The sequence below is a fragment of the Vicugna pacos genome, chromosome X, assembly GCF_048564905.1.
Source record: "Vicugna pacos chromosome X, VicPac4, whole genome shotgun sequence".
NCBI lineage: Eukaryota > Metazoa > Chordata > Mammalia > Artiodactyla > Camelidae > Vicugna > Vicugna pacos.
In genome coordinates this window covers 87458972-87481440 of record NC_133023.1, presented here as the reverse complement: position 1 = coordinate 87481440, position 22469 = coordinate 87458972, and positions in this window count along the sequence as shown.

Below are 22469 nucleotides of genomic sequence, written 5' to 3'. Positions count from 1 at the left end.
CTAGGCCTTAAGCCCAGGGATTTGTTTTCATATGTCAGAGGGAGCCATTGATCTCTATTTTTTTTTAGGTGATTCTGATATAGGTGGTCAGTATTTAATATTGTACAGTGAACATGTACCTAAATATAGCTCAGTGTATCCAAACAAAATGCCTCAAGCTCCCATCTTCTCTACTGTGGAAATTTGCCTCCACATCTCAGCTTCCAATATTTCCAATGGCTCCTTAGATGTGACATCAAAAGCACAACCAAAGAAAAACTAGATAAATTGAACTTCGCTAGATTTTAAAATGTTTGTGCTTCCAAGAACACCATCAAAAAAAAAAAAAAGAAAGAAAAGACAACCCACAGAATGGGACAAAATATTTGCAAATCATATATTTCATGAGAGTCCAGAATCCAAAATATATAAAAATTTAACAACTCAAGAACAGAAAGACAATTGCCAATTAAAAATGGGCAAAAGATCTGACTAGACATTTCTCCAAAGAAGATATATGTAAATGACCAGTAAGCACATGAAATAATGTGGGAAATATAAATCAAAACTACAATGAGATACAACTTCACACCTACTAGGATGACTGTAATCAAAAAGACAGACAAAAACAAGTGTTGGTGAGGATGTGGAGGAATTGAAATCCTCATGTACTCCTAGTAGTACTGTAAAATGGTGCAATTCCCCAATAAAATAAACAAAGAAAAATTACTATATGACCCAGAAATTCCACTCCTAGAGGCATACTCAAAATAATTGAAAACAGATGTTCAAACAAAAACTCGTAAACAAATGTCCATAGCAACACTCACAATAGCCAAAAGATTGAAATAACCCAAATATCCATCAACAGATAAGTGGATAAACACAATGTGGTGTATCTATACAATGAAATGAAGTATTAACTCATGCTACAACATGGATGAACATTGAGGACATTATACTAAGTGAAAAAAGCCAGACAGAGAAGGCCATGTATTGTGTGATTCCATTTATATGAAATGTCCAGAATAGGCCAATCCATAGCAGCAGAAAGTAGATTAGTGTTTTCCAGGGTCTGAGGGATGGGGGAATGGGAAGTGACTACTAATAGATACGGAATTCCTCTTTGGAATGATGAAAATATTCTGGAATTAGATAATGAGGGCCAATGCACAACTTTGTAAATATATTAAAAGCCACTGGGTTGTACACTGTAAAATGGTAATTTTTATGGTATGTAAATTATATCTCAATAAAACTTTTATTTAAAGTTTTTCATTTAATAAATTTCCATTTTAGTTTGTCATGCCACATGAAAATTAATAAAACATTTCAAAATATTAAATTAAGTATTTCAGACACATTGCAATTGTGTTTTGAGGGATGGTCTTTGCTATTATGACACCTAACTCAAAGCTTTCTCCCTTCTTCATTCCGCATTTTATCAGTCATAGCTCTAGCTAATAAAAAATATCTAACAGTGTTTTAGATAGTATTTGATTATATTTCATAACTGGAACTCTAGAATCAGGCTGTCCTAGAGCTGCTTTTAGAGTTCAGTGATGTCACAGTAGTACTGTTGGGTTAGTATCACTTTAATTAACTTGGTCATTCTATTGTGGTCAAAAGACTGTTGCCACAGCTCCAAATACCACATCCTATTACCAATATCCAAAAAAGAGTGGGAGACAAAAAGGAATTTTTCCCTACTCAGCTCTTGCCCTTTTTTTAGAGATAAAAATCTCTCCCCAAAATCCCTATCAGATTTTTACTTTTATTTGCTAGAATTAGGTAACATGCCTACACCTAGGCCAATTACTAGCAAAGCAAAAAGTAACTTAGAACAATCATGGGTCATTCCCTGGAAATTAAGGGTCTGTGTTGGCAAATAAATGGAAAATGCCTGCCACAAGGCAGCCAAAATCATTTGCCAAAATATTGTTGGTCTCAGAAAGGCTTTAATAATTCTTAATAACTCTGAATAGAGTACTGACTTCCTGCCCTGTTTTAAGAAACTCCGTATTATTGGAGGGAAAAACAAAACACACAGAAACAAAATTTCTCTACATAGAGGACCCAAGTGTTTGAAGAATAAAACTGATTTCTTTCCATAAAAATGATTGGTGATTTTTTTTCTGATTATTCCAATTTTTATTGAAATCTCCTTCCTGTAATTTCCTTCAGCATGAATACCCTATATCCAGGCACAGATCAAAAGTTTGTGGCAACTGAACTTTATGCAATTTGGGGAACCCTTTTTAATGAAAATAATATACAATTAGGTTCAAATGTGAAAATTTGTTTAGAATTAGGAAATAAGTCACAACAAATTACACATTTCAAAAAACTGACATATACCACAAATATCACAAAAGTCAAGAAAAATAACACATTTTTATTACTCAGCTGCCTGATACAACCATTCATTTCTTGGATGCATATTCTTGATCTTCATATGACAATTATTTTGTAAATTTTATTGTCTATAGAGACAATAGAAAGATAACTTAGTCTTTCTTTCACATGCTCAAAACGGGTGCCTTTTCTATTACTGTTAATAAAGATGCATAAAGCATGTAACTTCATACAGATGTATTCTCTGCTTATAGTACTGCTGCTACAAAAAGAAATGTTGATAAATTGTATTTCATATAATCTCCATCAAAAATGAAAAATAACATACGGTCTTTTTGTAATCACATTATCAAGAATATTCCTGGTGAGAGAGAACATTTGACTAGGCTCTGGTGAGAAACAAATCCTTGAGTTTATAATTTTATACATTTAATGTTTGGAAGATTTTTGCATATACAGGTTTCTGACTTCATACATTTCAAATCATGCTTATCCTTCATTCCTTTCGTATTTCCAGTGCCAACAGTTATAGGTCATGTTCATATCACAACACAGCTTTAGCTTTGCATCTTCGTGTTGTAGGCAGAGGTGACAGGAGTATTCCCAGAAGCCACTCCTACTCTGGGGCAGCTAGTAATGCTATACAGAAAAGTGACTGTGAACCACATAGATAAATCTCACTAAAGCCAAACTAAATGATCTCCAATTTCACTTCCCCTCAACCAGATACCTAATGTGTCTGTGGCTACACCAACCCCAGTCTATACAGGGCAAAGGGGGTGGAAAGAAAAAGGTGAAACGTGGAAATTGAAGTGGGTAATGTGCAGAGACTGTAAGAGTTTTGAGGTACATGTTAGAAAAAGCCTAGATTGCCTTAAGAGACTGTTGGTAGAAATATGGACATTAAAGTCAACTCTGGTGAGGACTCAGAAAGAAAAGCGGAGAGCTGTGGATAAAACTTCTATAATCTAAGAGCTGTATATATATCATCATGAACAGAATGTTGGTAGAAATAATGAATGTTAAAGGTGCTTCAGGGGAAGGGTATAGATCAGTGGTAGAATGCATGCTTAGCATGCACGAGGTTCTGGGTTCAATCCCCAGTACTGCCACTTAAAAAATAAATAAATCAACCAAATTACCTCCCCCAACAACAACAACAACAAAAAGGTGCTTCTGTTGAGGTTTAAGAAATGAAGAGCATGTTATTGGAAACTGGAGGAAAGGTAATCCTTGTTATTAATTGGTAAAAATTTGGCCAAATTGTGTTCCAGTGTTTTCTTGAAAGTAGAACTTGTAAGTGGTGAATTTGGATATTTAGCTGAGGAGATTTGTAAGCAAAGTGTTGAAGGCACTGGCTTGGTTTCTCCTTGCTGCTTACAATAAAATGGGAGAGAAGAGAGAGAAATTGAAGAAGGAATTGTTAAGCAAAAAGGAACCTGAACTTGAAGATGGAAAATTCTCAATCTACCCATATTACAAAATATGAGAAAGCATGTTGCAGAGAGAATATCAAGGGTGTAGCTAGATGACCATTTGGTAAAGAGATTACAGCATATAGTTTAAGGATCCAATCAACCATCTCAGCAGAAACTGGTAATAGGGATGGAGTTATACCAGTAAAAATGCTTCTGGCTTGTCCTGAAAGGAACAGAGATGGGATGAAATAAAGGAAGGCTACCAGACTTCTGGGATTCTATACGATGGACCAATAGAGCTATCTTTCACTGAATATGCTTTACACTTCAAGTAAAGGAAAGAATGACCTGAGGCAGTTCAGTGATTAGCAGGGCTGCCATGTTACCATGGGCCCAAGAAGCACAAGCCCAGGAGACAGAGCCTCCTCCTCCTCCTCAGTGCCAGAGGGGTCAGGCAGACACTCAGAGCCAAAGAAGCAGGGCCGCCTCCTACAGCTGAGGGGGTGGGGCTGCCACACAGGTGGACCAGAAGGGTAGAGCATCAGACCAAAGAGGATTATTCTTGAGCCTTAAAATCTAATGGTATTTGCCTGCTAAGTTTTGGACTTGGCTTGCGACCTGTGATCCCTTTCTTGTTTTCGATTTCTTCTTTTTGTAATGGAAATGTCTACCCTGTGCCTGCCTCACTACTGTATTTTGGAAGCAGATAACTTGCTGTTTTCGTAAGTTCATAGCTGGAGAGGAATTTTGCCTCAGGATGAATCAAACCTGGAATCTTATCCATATCTGATTTAGATGAGATTTTGGACTCAGAGTTCATGTTGGAATCAGTTAGGACATTTCTGGCTGTTGAGATGGGGTGAATGTGGTATGCATGTAGCAAAGACATGAATTTTGAGGGTCCAGATAGCAGAGTATTATGGGCTGAATTTTGTCCGCTCTCAAATTCATATGTTGAAGTCCTAACCCCCAATAACTGAGAATGTGACTGTATGTGGAGAAAAGGTCTTTAAAGAGGTAATTAAGTGAAAATGAGGTTATATAGGTGGACCCTAATCCAATATGATTGATATCTTTATAAAAAGAAAAGATTAGGACACAGATACACACTATGTGAAGACATAGGGAGAAGCCAAGCCTTCTATAAGCCAAGAAGAGAGTCCTCAGATGAGACCTAACCGGATGACACCTCCTATCCTCCAGAATTGTAAGAAAATATATTTCTGTTGCTTAGGTCACCCACCAGTCTGTGGTATTTTCTTATGGCAACCCTGAGAACTAATACAGTCTCTCTTAGGACCTTGCAAGGGACCCATTCTAGTAAGGGTCTCTGAAGTTTAAGTTTCATTAGCTTCATGAATATACCCATCTCTGTCTGTACTTCACAACTTATCACTTAATTTGGTTCTATCTTGTTGCATTCATCAATCATTCTATCCAATTCTATTGTAAATGTCTTGAGGACACTGATAGTTTTCTGAGTCTTCAACATCCACCCTGACTCTTGTCTTGCCCCACCCATGCCCCAAATTAGAACTGAACACGTTAGGTATCTAATTGATTTATTGATTTATTCATTGATTTATTGATTTCATTGATTTATTCATCACACCTACATATGACCTCAGCTAGAGTTCTTAAAATTTTATTAAAGAGAGCATTTGTCATCTCCTTAACATTAACTTCTCTGTGAAGTCATGGTTATTGTAGCAAGTACGGACTTTCACATGATACTTTTTTGAAAGCCAGGGTAATTTTAGTAAAGTAGTAAATATCATAGGCTGAAATTACAATATATAAAATGCTAAGTACAAGATATCAAATAAATATTAATAACAAAAATAAGAAAACATTTATATCTAGGAAACATATAAATGTCATGAAAAGAGAACTGCAGTAAGTGATCAAATGAGTGTAGAGACTCATTAACTTCATGTTTGTTGAGGCCATAGCCTATCAAAATTAATAAATTGTCAATACAATTTCACAAGAGTGTTATACCCACTCCAACTCCTTCTTGAAATCAGAATCTGAAAATTATTTATATATATGCAGAATCCTAGTTTCACTTTTTCATATTTTACAATTCTGGTGATTTTGTATAAATAAAGATTAAATTTAGAAGGTAAACAATGCATGTTTAAATCTAAAAGAAACTACAAACATTCTAAATCCTGTCCATTTGTAATGTATTTCTGCAAATTCTGCCCTTTTTATTGATAGATTCTTAAAATTGGCTTGATTCCTATTTGCTGTTCTTAAGAATTACTATTGACTTCTTATTTCCCTGATTAATAATTTAATAGGTTTTACTTTCATAATTCATTAGCAGAAAACATCAAGGGCTACAAAGCACAATTGCTGTTATTTTCATAATGATTTATTTGATTCTACTGATTGTTGCCTGGGTGTTGTCTTGAAAATGGATTGTGGGATATCTGACATATGAGGAAAATGCTAGACATGGCCCTAGTGAAAGGTAATAAAATATAAGCAGGTTTCATCCAGAAGGAGAAATTTAAAAAATTAAATAAGTCTTATATCATCTAAATATTATGATGTAAGAAAAATATACCTAAGTACTTATTATAATGTAAGAAAAAAGCTGGTAAACTGGATTTTTAAAAATTATAAAGTAGAATGAAATGTCCAATTTAGTCAATGGGAAACAGAATGTTTAAGATGTATGCAAACTCTGTCTCCTTTTCAGTCATGGATCAATGTTTTGTATGTAATAAAAATATCAAAGTTCCAGAGTATCTCCACAAAATGATTATGGTACTAAGTTTCACTTGCTTATTTAGCCAACAACCTATTATCGTTGATGGTTTCAGATAATAACTGTACCTAGCAAAAAATCTTGCTTCTATTTAACTTGCCATGCTAAAGACTAAAAATGTGTTTTTATAGAGGAGTTCTGCCTTGATTATCATCATCAACATATAAAAGGGTAGATAATGAATGTATTTTCTACGTTTGGTTCCATGATGTGAAAAGCTGAAATAATAAATTATACTTTCATAGAGTTATAAAACAAACAAAATAGATGGGTGTTATAATTGTTCTAATTGTGATTATTGACTAGGGTTCCATTAAATGAATATCTTGCCTGACTGTAAAAATAACTTACGCCCATTACAGAAAATTGGGAAAACAGAAAAGTTTAAAGCTGATATTCTATATATAGTTGTATCCCACTTTCTTTTTTTCTCACACATTGCATATCTTATGCATTTCCCAAGTACTTCACGATTCTTTCTAAACATCATTTTCAGAGTTTCATTTTAATGGTAACTTACAATGAGCTAAATAAAAGGTTACACTTAGAAGTATATTAGATATATTTAAAACTATACTATGTTGAGAAAGAATATATGTAACCAGAGACTATATTTGTTGTTTATTGGACAATAGTACATTTTTTAACTCTTATCCTTTCTAGTGTTGTTCATTTACTTGAATTCTCATTTATGAAAATGAATAACTATGTCTGTGAATAAATGTGTCCAAAGCATATAGAAAGCCTGTCATTAATACTTCCTCAGAAATATTTTAGCCATAGTAGAAGTGGGAGTAGACTTTTAATTCAGACTTCCCTTAACTGATAATTATAGCTTCTAGTGAAATTGATGTAAACATACAATAATTCAAATACTCAGCCACATGACTTTTTAGCACCTTAAATTATGTCTTCCCTAATTAAGGAACTCATTAAGCTAAAGTTTCAGGTAACAGATATTGTCAGCACTTCACTGAACTTAGGTCAGTTCCTTGGTTTTATTTTAGGCAGTGTCTATTCTGAGATTTTCCAGACCATTTTTTCAGATGTTATGGGAAAGACTATAACAAATTAGTGAACTGTCTGTCCATGAACCTGTCCAAAGTCTTTACCAATAATTAAGAAAAATATCCTACTTTGCTCTTGATGTGGTTTCCTTAGAATAGAGAAGAGTCAGAGACTTGAGATTATTTTTAACAAAACCATTTCTAAAGAGAGAGAGAACAGGTGGCTTAAAGAGAGAAAGAATTTTAACTTATGAAAGTGACTAAATCTTTCTAAATCCATAAATAGTATACAGTCCTCCAGTTGTTCAATTCTTAAAATTTAAATGCTTTTGGCTATAAAAATATTACATCTAATAATTTTGAAGTATATTTTCAGTAATGCATTTTTAATTTAAAATGTCCTGACATTGAGAATGTCATTGTGAATTATGAAACTTTTCTATATTTAATTTTATTGGTGTCATGGGCTATGAGGAAAATTTTAGTGAAATAAGTGCTAATAATAACTTCACTTTAACCTTAATTATTTTTCTTCCTTTCTTTTTTCTTTTTTTTTAGCTAATCATAATTGAGTACCCTTTAAATCAGGACACCAACGACACTTTGTTTCCAATTAACAGTAAAAACCTTCTTTGATCTTTTGACTTTTTTATGAGATGAATTTATATTTTCCAGACTAATATACATGACAACATAATTCTCTATACTCATTAATAATCAATTTTGCTGCTTTAATGAGAGAAATCAGGAGAGAGAAATGTAATATCATATGCTTATCTGAGGTATTAGTATCTTTTGCTAATATAGAGACCAAAAATGCTTATGAATAATAATAGTTAACATTAATTGAGCACTTGTTATATGCCAGACACTGTTCTAAATGCTAAATATGTATTAACTCATTTAATATTCAGAACAGCCTCATGAGGTAGAAATAATTGAATAGTGAACACAAATAAATATGCCTAACCTACTTTTAGGTTCAGTTTTTTATTTATTCCATGGTTCTATATTGCCATTAAAATGAAACTCTGAAAATGATGTTTAAAACAAATATTTAATGACATGGAAAAGTGCATGTGATTTAATGCTTAAAACTCTATATACTGTGTTACATTAGCTCTATTGTATACAGGTGCATATTCATGTATATATAGAGTGAGGAAGTTCACCAAATATTTGTACTCTTCCTTCTAGATAATGGAATTTTAGGTGATTTTCATTTTCTTCTTTATATACTCTGTGTGTTTTGAACCCAAGCAGTATCCACAACCTTAGCCTGACAATAGAATATTAACAAAAATCACATGAAGGATGTGGACCAGGTTGATAGAAAAATGTGTTGTATGTTAGTTATTAGTACTCCAAAGCAGAAGAAAGACTAGGTTATAAGAATTGTTGATCCAGTTTCAGCTGTTAGTCTGATGATCTGGGAGCTATATTTAATTCATCATAAAATGTGCAGGAGATAACCCAAGCATTTTCCTTTGTTCTAATGAGCCAAATGGTCATACATATAATCCTTACTGATCCATTACTACGCTCCTGAAATTAGATTGAATTAGTCAATGGTAAGGATACAAAAGTAAAATTCAACAGGACTTTTCAACTTTGTGGTATGTAAGTCTGAAGAGGCCCATTTAATTCCATATTTAATAGGAAGGATTTGAATGAAGTGTAATGAATTTGAAAGAGGTTATTATATATTTGTGAGAATGCATATTCACTAAAAAAATACTAATTTGAAGCTTTTATCTTATATAGTAAAGGCAACATATTGAAGTTGATATAGAAAACTCCCTAAACCAGTGTTTCTCAAACTGTGATTCTCTAGATCGCGTATATCAGAATCATCCATGGTACTTGTTGAAAATGCAGAATCCTGAGTTTCCTTACTAAACTAACTGAATTAAAATCACTAGGCGTGGGGACCATGTTATATGAATTTTCAACAAAGTCTGATGATCACTGTCCTAGAGGTAAGATTTAGTCTCTGACAATGAGATATTGTTTATATTCACAATATAGAACCATAAAGGAAGATGCAGATAGACTGCAAAACTCAATTTTCTCTGAAGAACACAGTTTTGAGGACAGACCCCTTTCATTATGCCTCTTGGGATAATTTAGACTAATACATCTCAAATCTGGTTGAGTCTCAGAATTTCCTGGGATGATTTTAAAAGCACAAATTCTCAGACTCCACACTAATTCAGAATCTCAGGAAAAGGATTAGACAAGGGAATTTGCCTAATTTTTTAACCTTTCTGGGCAATTTTGGTGTTTGTCAGTTATGTTTGGAAACCTCTGATCTAGACTAAATGGTAGGCCAAGGGTTTCATTCTGAACTAGGTTTCCTTTCTACTTAAAATTTCATCTTTCTAGCCCCCTGAGTCAGCTATAGAATGAAACTGGGTGTTTTTCATTTTTTTCCTTTTTTTTAGGAAATTGATCAAAATGCTGGTCACTATGATGTCTCGTAGAAACTTGCTCATGGATCATCTCTGTTGACATTGATTTCTGTTGATGGCATCGTGCAAATAAACTGTGGCACATTGGTTTGAACATTGAAAGCAAATATGAGTGATCCACTGTGAGTCAGTTATACATGTATAAGACCAAAAAATTGAAATTTTAAAGCTAATTTGACTAAATTTATTTACCACCTTATTGAGAGGTAGGATTGAGATTCATGAACCTTAATTATAATAAAATATTCTGCGATTCTTTTATCGGTAAATGAAATTATGTGGAAACTGGCAGTTCCCTCAAATTAGGGAAAAACAAAAACAATTACACAAGAAACCACTTAATAAATATACCTACCCTCTTTCTGGTTCTTTATGGTTTTCAAAAATCTTTCACATGCATTTTCTTATCTTATTTGACCCTCAGAGGAATGTATGAGATAGAAATGTCTAATGAAAGGTTTTCCATTTTATAGATGTGCAAGTTAAGGTCTTGATATTAAGTAATTAGTATGTAAGTTTATCTAGAGCTAATACAATCATAGAATGTAGCACAGAAACCAAGTTTTATAAGTTGTAGTTTTTTCCCCCTACTGCATGTTGCTACCTCCTTTATTTAAACCCATTCAAGGTGGTAAACACAGGACAGACTGATATTTTCTCCTTTAGAGGAAAGAAAAAAAGAAGAAAAAATGTCTTGAATTGGAGTTTTTTTCTGAATTCTATCCTCACTGCCTTATTTTAAAAAACTCATGTTCGAAAGAATTTGTTTAGTTCAAACTTCTTGCAGATAAGTCAGTCACCTAAGCTACAAATCAAAGTGCACAGAAGTTCCACACTGGTGCATTCATTGTATGAAAAAAGACAATAATCTTTATTGATAAACAGAGTTTCAGACCAGTAATACATTACTTCATAAAACCATAAAAACAAAGAATGCTGTGCAAAACTGGTCCAGATATTCTCATTAATAGGCAACTAATAAAAAGAAATCAAACTGTCATCACTGAATTAAGCACATGAATGTAAGAGAAAAAATATCAATAGTCAGATGGAAACTTTAAGGATAAGAGAAGATTGTAAAGATGTATTAAATAAGGAATTGAAAAGTTAGGTCATACTGGCCTCATCAAGATACTATTAGGTAACTGACAAAAACAAAAACAGAACGAAACAAGACAAGTAGGGGCATTTTGAAAAAGAGCCTATGTCAGAACAGTGATGTAGAATGAAAGTAATTATTTTTACTTTAGAAGGTAACCACTTTACATGCTACCTGCTTTGTGACAGTTTTCAGTGACATGGAATACTCACATACAGATCAACCTTTTCAACCTAACAAGAAACCTCTTGGCATCACGTGAAGTACACTGGTAGAAATTAGAGAAATTCCTTTAATTCAAATCAGGGACTTATACTGGACCTTAAAAAATCATTTCTGTTGCTGAAGAGTAAATCTTTTATCTCATTCTGTAACTGTCACCTCTTACTTGATGATTGTGAGGCAGAGGTTTCAAAATAGAGGAGCCCGATCTTAACAAAGAAGTATAAGCAGTTTTTTGAACCTTATCAGCAAAACTTTTCTTGATCAAAGCTGACTTTATCCAAACCAGATTTTTGTGTAGTATTTATTGTGTGCCTAGAGGGTAATAAGCACTATAAATCAATGAATAAAATAAAATATATTTGGCCATATCCTCTCCTGTGCCTAAGTCTCTCTCTGGGAAGTGAGCAAGGTGGTTAAGAAGGTGCATTAATGTTTTTAGGCTACTTACTACATAATTGCTAAAAGGGGTTAGTACCTTAGTGGGCTCCCTAAGCCTCTAACTTACTCCTAAGGAGAGACTTACTGGGAATATTAACCTCCAAATTACATAAAAAGCTTGATCGAGTGCTAAAGGTACGAGGGAAGCAGTACAGTTGGCTTTCTGTATCCCCGGGTTCTGCATCCACAGATTCAACCAACCACAGATTGGAAATATTAAAAAAAAAAAATTCCAGAAAGTTCCAAAAAGCAAAACTTAAATTTGCCATACTCCTGGCAACTACTTACATAGCCTTTACATTGTATTTACTATTTATATAGCATTTACATCGTATTAGGTATTATAAGTTATCTAGAGATGATTTAAAGTATACAGGAGGATGTTTGTAGGTTACATGCAAGTACTACGCCATTTTATATGAGATTTTACAAATCCATGGGGGTCCTGGAACCAATCCTTGGCATTTGGATATTGAGGGATGACTGTATTCTAGATATGCAAGGGATATAGTCAACATGACATAAGTTTTAGCCTTACTGAAAAAAAAAAATGCTCCAGAAACTGCAATGGGCCATGTTTCCCAAAGGAAGAAACAGAAGCTAATCTACCTGGAATAAGTGAGTGTCCTTATTTTCTCCCCACAGGAAGAATTATTTAATAGCCCAGCCAAGGGATGGTTCTCCATTGCTCTGTCATATGATTATATAAGAAAAAATTAATTTTAACAAGGATACCAAATACTGACCTGGGAAAAAAGATGGATATATATGTGATTATGATTAAGAGAGAACCACCCTTGGCAGGGAGATGTGTGTGTGTGTGTTTGTGTGTGTGTGTGTGTGTATCCTCCCAGATGAGTATTTGGTATTCTTGTTATATTTCATTTTTTCTTATATTTTTTATATTTATAGTATTGCCATCTAATTGTTTTTAAATGGAAGTATGATTTTAATTGAATTTTGTTGTTCTCTCTCTGTTTTTAATTTTCTTTTTGAAAAAAGCAACTTTTCTTCTATTTAGAAAAACAGGTAAGGAAAAAGAAAAATAAGTCTCCAAATCCTTCTGCCTAGAAACAACAACCGTTAACATTTAGTGTTCTTCCATTCACTTATCAGTATAGATAGAAATATTTTATGTTAAAAATGCAAGTTTTACTGAGTAATTGATATGATTGAATCATTTACTTCTACCTTGGTAAATCAAATGGCTTTACATGTTATCACTCCCTTACATATAAAAATCGTATCTCTTCTTTGACATATATGGAGACCTGTTCATATAAATGTTTAAGTGGATATTAAAATATATTTATCATCCTGTTACTACCTGGAATATATATTTATTTATTTTATTTTGCGGATTTTTTTTTGAAATATGTATTTAATCTGGTATACAAAGATTTTTCAATTCTATCAGTTAGTAGATGGGTGATTTCCAAGATCCATCTTACTTGAAATATAATAGTGCTTATAATAATGTCTTTCACAAGAGTCAGAATTCAGTGTTCACCCTGGATTCACCTTTGAATTAGAATTGTATTATGTATGTTCAAAGAATTGAGTCTTTTGATTAAAAAAGGAGAAAGAAAGAGTAAAAGGGAAAAAGAAAAGAAGCAGTATCTTTTTTCTAACCTCTAACATGAGGAAATGCTTATTCTTTAGAATTTATAACAATATATCTGGCAAAATATAAAATGACTGATTTACTATGTAAAAAGATTGTGAGAATTAGGCGTGATATATCAAAGCAGTGGGGCATCTGACTAAAATTTCAAAAAGATACACTTGAGTGGAAATGACTGAATATTTTTAATTAAAAATAGAAAAATAATGAAGGCATTGTGCTCAATGGAAAAAAATATATTTAAAGCTTTGCGTTCTATAAAGAGAATTTTGAGTATGCACCAGTATGCATACATTAATATTTTTATTTATTACATAAAAAGATAAACTCTATGGAACCAATTCTTCCACTGAGTCATGAAGAAATTATATAGGGAAGTAACTCTCAAATGAATCAATGAAAGAGTAAGCTATTTAGCATTTTATAATTCTTTTATTCATTCATTCCATTTCCCACATGAATATGTCCCAAACCTCAGAGCCAAAATCTATAAAAGTACAACCTACAGTAACATGCACTTTCTAGGAAAGTGCTATGTGCTAGTACTTTGTGTATCTAGATATGCTTATCTTTGAGATTTTGGAATATTTAAAATGCATTATGCTTATAAAGTATCCTTTTTGAGATACCCACATTGAAAACATTGTTTAAAACAATACTTAGACTGCACTCTACTTTCTTCAGTTATAGGCCACACTCTTCCCCAAAGTATTTTGCAGGGCTTTTACTGGCAAAGAATTTCTCACTGCCTTCATATTTCAGATATTGGTTTACAGGAAATTCATACACCCTTGGAAAGTTCTGGGAAAGGATAGTACACATTTGTTCAAATCTTTTTTTTTTAATTGAATATGTGTGCATGATATAGAGGAAGTTAATCATGTTGCATAGAAAACACTGCTCCAAGTCGCAAGGTGTTTCAAGGATATGGGAATGTAGCTAATAAAAACATTTATGAAATAAAAAATGTCAGGTGAACTCTCAGGAGTTCTATTTCTATTATAGATCTTTTGCATAGCAGAGCAAGTGGAAACATTTATATAACATTTAGGTACGTAAATAATCAAAAATTCTAACACTATTTCACTGTGTGTCAGTAGCACAGAATAAGAGCTCCTTGGAAATTCCTGATGGAGATAAAAATCAGTGATGATGAATCAGGGAGTGGGAAGAGATTTGAAGAGGTTAGGGGGCCTAGCCTCGGGCTCCAAAAAGAAATTGTACTCATCTGAAACAGAACTTTTGCACCATCATTATTATCAGAAGCATTAATACCTCATTCATCTGGAAACCCCAAATTCAAATTTCTGATGATCAAAATGGATTTGGGATTGAAGTTTGCCTTTGTAATAACTGAAAGAAAGATTTTCTGTGTAATTGCTGGTTTGAATCAGATAACCGAGGAAATGTGCAATTTGATAAGCAAGTACACTTTTCAACTCTTTTAAAAAAATCACTTTGTTTTTATTTCCATCATAAAAGCACTATGGAAAATTTGGGGAATGATACAAAAGCAGGAAGAGAAAAATCAAAATCAAAAATTTCAATAATTTAATAACTCAGAAATACCTACAACTAATATTTTAGGCAGCAGGGATTGGCAAACTTTCTGTAAAGGGCTAGATAATAAATATTTTAGTCTTTGTGAGCCACATAAGATCTCTGTCAGTTTTGTAGGGGGTTTTGTTTTTGTTTTTGTTTTTGAATTTTGTTTTTACCGAACCTTTTAAAATGTAAAAAACATTCTTAGCTCAAAGGTCATACAAAAACAGATCCTGATTGGATCTGGCCCATGGGCAACAGTTTGCCAACCCCTGTCTAGTATATATCTCTTACAGTCATTTTTCTTTTAAAGATTATTATTTTCAGTATAAAATATCTTAAACAGTCAAAAATAGTATTTATAATATTAATATTTTTACATTACCAATTTTCAGTATTAAACTTTGCTGTGTTTTATTCTAACTCTTCCTTCAAGAAGAACTCAGTATTACAGATACATCTCAGTCTCACCCCCATCCCAGGAACCAACTTCTGTAGGTTTCATTATCCTGAAGTTATGTATATATTATTCCTGCACATCATTTTTTAGGCTTTTACTATTTTTACACATACCCATAATGATATTGTCTTGTATGGTTTTTATTTATTTATTTTTATATACATACATGCATTTTTGTGTGGTTTTTAAATTTACATAAAATAATTGTATTATATGTACCTTGTATTTTACATTCAACATTGTGTTTTTGAGATGTCTCCAAGTGTTTCCTCCTGTGTAAGTCTCCTTGATAATACTATGTGCATATGAGTAAGTTTCTGTAAGTCATTCTAAACTATTTTAGAGAGCTTGTATTTGGCAGTACTCTGTTAACAATTAGTCTGTGTTAGTGAATGTATTAACTTCACATCTCACACATTGTAATTTAGAGTTGAAGGGACTCAGGGACTATCTAGTCCTAATCCCTCATATTACAAACATGTCCAAGATCACACAACAAGTTAGTGTCATATTCAGAACTAGAACCTAATTCTTGTGCTTGCACTAATAATGCTAGTACAACCCATGAGTTCATAATTGGGGCCCAATAACAATAACAAAGCATATCTCTGGCCTTGCTGGCACTTGTAGAATTGCTGGAACTCCTGCTTCCTTCAACTTGCTCCATTCAGTGAGTCCCTGAGGAATATCTCACATGAACGTGAATATGTACATTGCTTGATTATCACACGGTGCCCTCAAGATCATAGTCCTCTAGAGGGTAATCTTGGATGTGTTCTGTCATTCTCTTCCTCTGGCTACTATAACTGATAGATCTCACTTGCAATTACAAGTGCCCAAATGGATGATGTCCTCTTTGGCTTCTCTTTTATGCCCCCTGTAGACTGATTTGGTTTATTGTTCAGGGTGCTGTGGCTACAAATGAAGAACATATCTATCACAAAGTTCTACAGAGATTTAGTGAAGCAGATTTTAAATAGTTTATTGCAGCTCCTCTCCTTAGGACCCTGGCAGAAGAACATGAGGACTGGACAATGGGATAGTGAAAGTGACAAAGTCAATCTACCCGTATGAAACTGATTGTTGTCCTTCAGACAATGCTTATTTGCCACAATTTTATCTTTGCCAGTGATGAGCCCAACCTCATTTCTAATCCAGGATCCATGAAAATAGTTTCCTTGCAAGTGTATTCTACCAACCCTTCAGATCAGTCTATTTCTCAAACTAAGGTTTCCTGATATACAACATTTAAAAATTCTATAGAAGAACTTTATTTTATTAATTTAGTCCAGGTTTTCCTATAACCTTCTTATTCTGGTATTAAAGATTTATAAGAGCATATTTTCTCCTTCTAATCCAAGCACTGCATTCTTTTTCCCCTCCTCTGGCTTTATTGAGGTAAATTTGACATAAAATAATATGTAGGTTTAAGATATACAATGTGATGATTTGATATATGTATATATTGTGAAATGTTTATCACAATAAGATTAGTTAACACCTCCTTCACCTCACATAGTTAACATTTTATGGTGGTGGTGGTGAGAACATTGAAGTTTACTCTCATAGCAACTTTCAAGTATACAGTACAGTGTTGTTAACTACAGTCATCATGTACATTACAACCTTAGAACTTATTCATCTTAGACCTGGAAGTTTATATCCTTTGACCAACATCTCCCCATATCCCTGACCCCTCTGCCTCTGGCAACGACCATTTTGCTGTTTCTGTGTGTTCAGAGTTTTTAGATTGCACACATAAGTAAGATCATACAGTATTTGTCTTTCTTTGTCTGACTTATTTCACTTAGCATAATGCCCTCAAGGTTCATCCATGTTGTCCTACATGGCAGGATCTCCCTCTTTTTTATGAATGAATAATAATCATATATATGTATTTTATACATCATATCTTCTTTACCCATTCATCTGTTGATGGACACAGGTTGTTTCCATGTCTTGGTTATTGTGACTAATGCTGCAATAAACATGAAGTGTAGATAACTCTGAGATAATGATTTCATTTCTTCCAGATATATACACAGAATTGAGAATATGGATAATATGATAGTTCTATTTTTAATTTTTTGTGGAATCTCCATTCTATTTTCCATAGTGGCTGTACTAACTAAAGTATTTAGCTGTACTAAAGTCCCACCAACAGCAAGCACTACTTTCTTGATCCATAGTAAATGTCATGTGAGATTTCAGTATTTAATTATGAATAAAAATGTAACTATTCTTTATATATATATATGTATTGAAGTATAGTCAGTTTACAATGTGTCAATTTCTGGTGTACAGCATAATATTTCAATCATTTTTGTACATAGTTAAATTCTTTTTCATATTCTTTTTCCTTATAGGTTACTATAAGAGATTGAATATAGTTCCCTGTGCTATACAGTATAAGCTTGTTGTTTATCTATTTTATATTTAGTAGTTAGTATCTGCAAATCTTGAACTCCCAATTTATTCCTTCCACCCCCTTTCCCCCCTAGTAACAATAAATTTGTTTTCTATGTGAGTCTGTTTCTGTTTTGTAAGTGAATTAGTGTCATTTTTTTAGATTCCACGTATGAGTGATATCATATGGTATTTTTCTTTCTGTTTTTGGCTTACTTCACTTAGAATGATGATTTCCAGGTCCATCCATGTTGCAAATGGCATTATTTCATTCTTTTTTATGGCTGAGTAGTATTCCATCATATATATACCACAGCTTCTTTATCCAATCATCTGTCGATGGACATTTAGATTGTTTCCATGTCTTGGCTATTATAAATAGTGCTGCTATGAATATTAGAGTGCATATAACTATTTCTTCTTAACTTTTTCTTTTTCTCTTTAAAAGCTAGTCAAGGTTAATGTAGTAGGCATAATAATAGCTCTCCCCTAAAGATGTCCATGTCTTAATACCTGTAACTTTCGTATATACTACCTTACATGACATGAGGTAATTTGCTGATTTGATTAAAAGTAAGAAGCTTGTGATGGGAGATTATCCCAGATTATCTGGGTGGGCCTAATATAATCACAAGTGTCCTTAAAAGTGTAGAACCCTTTAAGGAAGTAATGAGAGGCAGATATGACTACAGAATAATTGTCAGCTAGATGTGATGTTGCTTACTTTAAACATGGAAAAAGAAACCATGAGCCAAAGAATGCAGGCAGCTTCTAGAAATTGAAAAAGTAGAGGAAATGAATTCTCCTCTAGAGTGTCCAGAAAGGAATGCAGCCCTGCTTATATTTTGAATTTATCCCAGTGAGACCTATGTTGGACTTCTGACCCACAGAACTATGAGATAACAAATTTATATTGTTTAAGCTATTATACAAACTTGTTATGGCATCTGTTATAGCAGTAGTAGTGACAAACCACTTCAGTTAACAACCTATAAACAGACTACTCTTTATTTATAACCTTCTTTGTTCCTAAAAGGCTAAAGTAGTGTAGAAGGATGCATACCATAAAACAAGGCAGTATGAATTAAACATAGGCACAAAAGGGGTGGAAAAGCAAATCAAGGAGAGCAACATAAAATGAAACCTAAGAATGAAGTTAATACAAAAATGCGTACCATACATACATATATTACAGATAAGCTCTAGCTATCTAGTAGCCAATGCAAAGAGGGAAATCTGATCAGTTCCTTAGTATGTGCTATCATAGTATTCATTTTGTAATAATGGATTGTTTGCTCAGAAGTTCAGTTTCACCTGAGACTTGAATCAGATGAGAAGTTCTCCTGAGAGAGTTTATAATACATTATGGAAAGATAATGTCCCCACCAAAGTTCATATGATAGACACAAGTCTAACTATGCTAAATTATACCATTAGTGATGTATTTTGGTTAATCCAATTTGGCTTACAATTTGTGCAAATCAATGTAACAATGATCTAAGTTGGAAATTCTCACAAGCTTTCTTTCTAATACATGAATCAGCTGGAATTCCAGGTCCTAAAATCAAGTAATTTTAGGGCTTAATGACCTTAATCATCTAGTTTGACTCTATACCCTTACAGAGCAAGGAATGGAGTGACATCAGAATCACACAAATTACTGTCAGAGCGAGGAATAGAATGCTGGTGTTTCCACATTTGTTGCTTCCTCCTATATTCCTTTATAAACTTCCTTAAAAGATAAGGCACAGAATGAAAGCATAATTTTCTTATTTTGACATATTCATCATCATAATTCCAAAGGGTATATATTCTTCCTCTAATCCAGGCACTGAATTCTTGAGACATAGGCAACTCACAAATATTACCTTTGGCTCTTTCAAAACTGGCAAAGCTAACTGGGGAATGAATTCTGTTCTTTTGGTAGGCCTAGTTTCCTTCCATAGCTAGATTCTTTTCTTCTCCAAGGAACAGAATTTCTTTCTTCCTGTTTACTTTTAAAAGTAGAAAATTCAGTGTAGTATGGATAGAAGAGACTCTTAGTAAAGGGGAAAAAAGAAAGATGGGTCAACACTAAAGAAATGTTAGCTACTTATAATTCATTGAGAAAAATTCCTTTTAGGTCAGAGGAATCATAATGTGGCTTCATTTAGTCACACAATTCTGTCTCAAATCCTTCTGATAAAATAGTGACAATAACAGATTGGCTTCAACCAGAATTCAGAAAGATCTTATGATCTTATCTCATGCATTATCTCCCATCTGAAGACATAAATCCTTTTAAAAACAACAAAAGCTGAATACATGGTAGAGAGAAATGAGTGACGGAGCAATAAAAAAAATTTTTAAGGGTTATTATTAATTTATATAATGGATGTCTTGCCTTTGTTTTGATTATGGTATTTGATGGATGAAAATTCATCATTTTTATCAAATATTTAAATTCTGATTGTACATTGTCTTTCAATACTGTAAATCATTGAGATTTTTAAATGTTGGAAATTGATAAATGAAAGTTAGGAATGTTATTATCTTTTAAAATATGGAGCTGCATTTTCATACTTAAAGAGCTTCTATTCTCTCTAACTGAAACAGTATGCTCCATTGTTTAACATTCTAGAATCAGAAATATTGCATCAGCCATGCAGATGGAGAAAGCACTAGACTTTACAGTGAAATTTAATATAAAAAGTAGTTACCAGAGAGCCATAGGGATGAATGCACACAGAAGGGCAGAACATGCCAGTTCAAAATTGACAGATTGCCAAGAATAAAACTGGGCAATAGCAATAAGACTATATTCTTTTTCAACAGTTTTTGTTCAATCATAGTTGTACTTATAGACCCTGACATGTTTTACATGTATACTTAGTCAATTTCTAAGCATGTGTCAAGTACCAAAGAACATAGAAACTAGAGTCATATTGAGGGTGAGGTGACTTCCACAAAGCAGGTGAAATAAGTCCTTGGAATAGTGGAACACTTGTACAGGTACCCCAGGCTCAGTGTCTTCTTCAGAATAGAGGGGAAAGCATGTGGATTCTCTCTAGCCACCCAACCCAACCAAAACAGTTAGCTTTCCGGAGATATCCTGCCTTGTTTCCTGTCAGATAACTAAAGTGCTCTTCTACTGTCTTTAGTTTTTTTGCCAATGGTCCTTAGTCCTGCCCTGGAGGACCCACTTCCTTTTTGTTTTCTTGGTTTGTTAAGGAACTCTGAATGGGATCTGTGGATCCTACAAGGTTACATGGACAGTTTCAGAGGTGTGGTTCTTAAACTCCCTAAAACAGTCTGCAAATGTATAGAAACATACATTTCTCTAGGAAAATGGTGTATAGCTCTTATCAGATTCCCGAAGGAATATGTTACCCCCAAACCTTAAGCACCATTGATTGAGTGTCCATATATAGATACAAAGGCATAGAATTATGATGATTATAGTATTTACAATGCTTTGCATACTTACAAACTACTTTCATACAAGGGTCTGTTGATGAAGAGCTTGTATCTCAGTTGGGACAAAAACATACACTTCAATTGTTTAATAAATATTTATTAAGTTTCTACTATGTGCCAGTTTCTGTTCTAAGCACTGGAGAAACGCCCATCAATAAAACAAAGATCTCTGCCCTAGGAGATCATCTTACACTCTGCATTTAACAAGTGTAATACATGAGAAGACTTTGAAAGCAGTATATACTCTTATGCAAAGGAAAAGCAAAATGTTACAGGCTGCAGAGTAAAGAACTTATATTTAAAGCTCTACTCTTAAAAAGAGCACTATCTAATATATCAGAAATACCCTGCCTTCCACACTGCTTCCTACTTTCAAATAATGTTAAGGAATCAAGTTTGAATCTTCCTGGCCCTAAATCCTAGACTAGCCTTAATAAACTTCAATATTTTTTTATTATGAATCTTCTCATTTAGGTTATTGTAGAAACATCTGGTCTATTTCAACACAAAAGGCTAGAGGTGAAAGTAATGACAATTTATTTTTTCTTGCCTCTTTCCTAGAATAATTCATTATTTCATCGTAGTACAGACTTAGACTGTTTATATTATGGTCTATCTCTTCCTTCTTGGGTTTTATGCCCTGCTGGCACTGTGCCTAGTATGAGTGGTAAACAAAGCAGTATCATTTTTTCTTTCCAATTAGTAAGAAGGTAGCAATTTATTTTTAGGACACAGAAAAGCGAATGTACACATTTATATAAGTTGTGAAGAATACCAAGAAAAAAGAATTTGCTGACAAAGCCTAAGAAATTTGTATGGTGATGTATATTAAACCATGCAGATGAAAGAAATTTTAGTCAAACATATTAATTATTCAATATGTAGTTTCTGTGTTCTTAAAAGAAACTCATTCCTGAGAAGGAAAAGCTGATATGGTAAAATATTATAAAGTTTAATTATAAATGTCATATTACTAAATATTCTTACTAGCGGACTTTCTCCCTCCTGGCCTGGACTAGTTAGTCTGCCTAATGTACGCTAGAGTATAGAATTGCCGATTTGTTCCTTTTCTAGGCTGTTTGGTAATCAGAGAGAAAAATCTCTTTTCCCTTGACGTGGTTACCCCCCTCATCAGCCACTATGCAAATGCATGTACTTAGGGGAACGTGGAGGGCTCAAAACACAGTATCCTCTTGTCTAGGAGAGAAAC